The sequence below is a fragment of the Chionomys nivalis genome, chromosome 3 (genome assembly GCF_950005125.1).
Source record: "Chionomys nivalis chromosome 3, mChiNiv1.1, whole genome shotgun sequence".
NCBI classification, from domain to species: Eukaryota; Metazoa; Chordata; class Mammalia; order Rodentia; family Cricetidae; genus Chionomys; species Chionomys nivalis.
In genome coordinates this window covers 78,194,373-78,199,171 of record NC_080088.1, presented here as the reverse complement: position 1 = coordinate 78,199,171, position 4,799 = coordinate 78,194,373, and the positions used below count along the sequence as shown (strand labels likewise).

Genomic DNA, 4,799 nt, shown 5'->3' with positions numbered 1-4,799 from the left:
ATGATTTAGAAATTAATTGAACACTACTTATATGTTACTAATAAAAAGCAAGAGGACAACACACAGTACTTCCTTCTAGAGTCCCATTTTAAATCAATTAAAAATGGTAAGATAGTTCACAAAACATAATTAAATAGAGTGGGAAACAAAGTTAAACTTATATTTATGTAAATTTCAATTATTTTTAACACATCTTTCAACTTTACTCCATTAGGCCAAACTGTGCTCTTAATTACTTAATTTTAGGTATGTTAGTTCTAAGTCACATGAAAATGTTATGTCAAAACTGAAGGGGTACAAAAATAATAATTCAGATGTAGATCATGATGGATATTTGTTTTGATTTGCTCCAGAAGTTTCTTTCATAACTATTATTCATTTCCCCTGAAGACCGCATCTATCTCAGATCCTATGAATGACCTTCCTAGCTCCGAGGTGAAGGGTCAATGACCCACAAGCCTCAGGGGAGCTGAGACTCTGACAGGGAAGCTGACCTGACTGATGGTACCTGTGGAAGCTTCTGGTCAGGAGACCCCACACCAAATCTACTGGTGTTTACCGCTTCCAGACTGCAGGGGACTGATGCAGATGGACTCTTCCATCCCCAAGGTTCCTGTCCCATCCTATAAAACCCCAAGCGGTCTCCACTTCTGTAGGGAGACGGCAGCCCTTTAGTTGTTCTCGTTAAAGGAACAGTTCGGAGTTCTGCTTCTGCAGATGCCTGGCTGCTTTTCTTTCCATCAATTCCAACCTAACACAAGGGATCTTATAATATTTAATAAGTAGTATATGTGTCCCCCAATACACACAAAAATATGATGTCTTGTCTACAGGGGAAACAGCAAGTAAGAATTCCTGAAAAGTAGCCATCTCTATAGAGATAAATTGACTGATTAGAAGTTCAGTACTGTGCGCAGCCTGAAGGGGTCCTCCTGCTGCATGGTGCTCCCCTCTGTACCCCAGATTAGGCACAGACAACACCCAAATATCAGTTTCCAAACACAAACCAAACACAACGGGATTCTTTATTAAGCAAGGCAAAGAGACAAGGTGGTTGAATTTGAAGTGGGCAGAAACAGCAGCAAATAGCTTCACGGGTGTTTGCTTTAAGAGGGAAAGAGGGGAGGTCTGTGTTAGAATGAGTTGAGACATGTTGGGAAGTACTGACTGGGTATTTTAATTAGGTTAGTCAAAATAATGAAGTTTGAGTCTTGAACCTCAGTAATTTGTCTCAGGAGTGAGTCAGTGGCCAAATGGGGGACTAGACTTTTAGGAATGTAAGAGTTTTTAGCAAGGGAAAAGAAACAGGATAGAAGGGCAAAATCTGCCTGCAATGCTGCCATGCTTGGGCCTGGTAGAGCCCTTCACTCACTGTGTAGCCCTGGCTGTCCTGGAACTCGTGTAGACTCACAGAGACCCACCTGCTTTGGCCTCAATACCCAGCATCTGCAGCGCCCCCTTGATGGTTTTTGAATGTTTGTAGCGTTCTCCTCTTCATGGCACCATCATGAAGCCTCTAGGATGGTGCACAGTCACTCATGATACTCGCCAACCTCATGGCCTAACCATGGCAACATAATCATGAACCCCTCTTTCTTAGTAGTTCTCTTAGTGAGGTTAAGAGCAAGCACTGCTCTTCCAGAGGACCAGGGTTCAATTCCCAGCACTTACATGGCAGCTCACAACCATCTGTAATACCAAGATCTGACACCCTCACGCAGACGCATATACAGGCAAAATACCAATGCACATAAATAAAAAGTAAATAAATTATTTAAAAAGATAAAGTTCTTTTAAGGGAAAGTTCATGTTTGAAGGTCTCAGATATGGAGTTCAAAGGGGACACTTTGATTCATGGGATAAGAAGTTATTAGAAGAGTTATAATCGCCCTTTCCCTTGGCTAGCAGCGTGAAGGTTGCACAATGCCTGGAGTTACTGTAAAAGCTGTTAACCAGCAGGAGTTCGTCAGAGCTCTGGCAGCCTTCCTCATAAAGTCCGGGAAGCTGAAAGTCCCTGAATGGGTGGAGACAGTCGAGCTGGCCTAACATAAAGAGCTTGCCCCCTATGATGAGAACTGGTTCTACACACGAGCTGCCTCTACAGCACGGCACCTGTACCTGCGTGGTAATGCAGGGGTTGGCTCCATGACCAAGATCTACGGAGGACGGCAGAGAAATGGTGTCAGGCCCAGCCACTTCAGCAGAGGCTCCCAGAGTGTGGCCCGCCGCATTCTCCAAGCCCTGGAGGGGCTGAAAATGGTGGGAAAGGACCAAGATGGACAGGATTGCCAGACAGGTGGCAGCGGCCAACAAGAAGCATCAGAACAAAAGAGGCTGGGTTAATAAATTGCCTCATTCATGAAGAAGAAGAAGAAGAAGAAGAAGAAGAAGAAGAAGAAGAAGAAGAAGAAGAAGAAGAAGAAGAAGAAGAAGAAGAAGAAGAGCTATAATCAATGTGAGGGAGTATTTGAGTCGCATAGCACTGTGACAACCAGACAGAGAAAGAGGTCACAAATAAAAACAACAAGATATACTTGAAACATCTCCATTCAGAACAGAAGACTAGGTAGGCTTCCTTCACCTCTAGGTGAGACCCTCTCTGGATGACCTGGCAGGATATGGGCTAGACAGGCCCCTGGATATGAGATGTAAGCCAATCAACCTTTTTACCATCTTGATTGAGTTCCTTTGCTCTTCAGATTAAAGAATTAAAGAGCAGGAAAAAAAATCTCTAGCACAAGGCAGCAGAAAAGAAACTCTCAGACACAGCAGATAAAATCAGCAAAAAAGTGCTAGTTATGTTAAAGCTAAGGGAGAGAGGGAGAGAGAGAGAGAGAGAGAGAGAGAGAGAGAGAGAGAGAGAGAGAGAGAGATCTGCAAGGCAGGGGGACTTGGGTGTCTGAAATATGGCCTCTACTGAAGGGCTCAGGGTTTTCAGGGATTGGTCAGTTTGAGTAAAGACAGAAAAACTATGGCCTTACAAGTGTGGTAAACATGTCTCAGCCCAGCACTGAACTTGTAGGACCGCTCCATCTGCAGGAACTACCTACTAGTGGAAGAAAAGGCCTGCTACGTGTTTGTCTTAGGCTGCCAGGGTTGTCTCAGGTCAGGAGGGTAAAGGAGTGAGAAGTTTGCCACATTTTCTTTAAAAAAAAAAAACAAACCTATTTTTGCCTCCTCTCCCTATCTATCTGCCCATCAGGAATCTAACTCCTGGTTCTGCAAGCCTATTCTTCCTTGAATCCAAAGCGTGGTGGTGGGGGTGGGTAGTGGCTGTGTCAACACTATCAATGTGAAAACCACAGCTCTCATCTTTAAAAAAAAAAAAAAAAGTAAGGCATAGTTTACTCTAGCTATTTTGAGTGACCATGGCTCAGGTGATACAGATTTAGGTTTCCTTAAATTTCACATTTCAGTGTGGAAAGAGTTTCATAGTTTCACAGACCAAAGAAAGTCATAACTCAAGGCAAGTTTAAAATACATTGGTGGGAGATACATTAGAGAGTTAGTTATAACAAAATGGGGGGAAGATTTTCTATGGGTCCAAGATATTTTTGATGACATCTTTAGCTTTTGGGTTGGTGGAAGCTGCTGGTCTGCTAAGTTAATAAACTCTACAGGTTTTATCTATTAGGCACAGAATATTAGTTACAGCACAAAGGTGGGCAAAGAATGGCTGTTCCAGGCTAAAGGTAACCAGAGATAAGGTAATTAGCCCCTGGGCCTGCAACTTTCCAATGTCTGTGAAGGCTCTAGCAGGCACGAGCATGGCAAACATGGTGCCAGCAGGTTTTGCCCTTTCCCTATTCCTCTCCCCTGCTAAACCATAGATTATATCCCTAAAGCCAGCCAGTGGATACTGCTCTTTCGTTTCCCGACCACCCAGACCCAAATAATCACACAGAAACTTTATCAATTACAATACTATTTGGCCAATAGCTTAGTTGAATTCCTATCTAGCCCTTAATTCTTGAATTAACCTATTTCTATTAATCTATGTATTGCCACTATGTATTGCTGTGGCCTACCAATAAAGTTATGTCCAGCATCTGTCTCCTTTGGCAGCTACATGGTGTCCCTTTGACTCTGCCTACTCTCTCTCTCTCTCTCTCTCTCTCTCTCTCTCTCTCTCTCTCTCTCTCTGTTCTGATTACCCACCTGGCTTTACACTGCTAAGCCATTGGCCCAACCAGCTTTATTCATCAACCAATAAAAGCAACACATATGCAGAAGGAAATCCCACACCAATTTCTTTACAGCAATAGAAACCCTAAGAAAACTCCTTATGACCTACTTTTTTTTGCCTAGTCTTACCCAGACACAGACAGGGTCAAACTCAAATGTTTAGACTAAGGCCCACTTACACCCTAGGCTAAGGTCCTGGGCCAGGTATTCAAAATCTGATCATTGTGATGAGAGCAACCAAAAAGACAGATACCAACTCTTGGCTAAGGCTCCCCAAAGGACTCCTGGGGCACCCCAAGAAAGAAATGACTGGTCAGGAGACACTAAGCCCTTATTTCAAGTGTGGCAAGGAAGGTCAGTGGGCTGGTGTCTGCCCAAATCCTTACAGACATACCCAACCATTTCCTAAGTGTCACCAGGAGGGTCACTGGACATCAGGCTGCCACTAGGGAACTGCTTGTCCAAGGGTATCCAGCCTCCCAGAACTTTCCTTGGACTGACTAGGCCTGGCAGCTGAGGACTGACAGGGCCCAGGCTCTGCTATAGACCTGACTAAACACACACCAATTACTCTCTAGGAGCCTTGGGTTTCAGGTTTTGGGTCTGGCCACATT

General features: G+C 43.9%; 1 pseudogene; it reads left to right on the top strand.

Moving 5' to 3' along the window:
- The first annotated feature begins 1,923 nt into the window (after nt 1–1,923).
- Nucleotides 1,924–2,343, top strand: LOC130872163 (40S ribosomal protein S19-like; annotated as a pseudogene).
- Nucleotides 2,344–4,799: the final 2,456 nt, after the last annotated feature.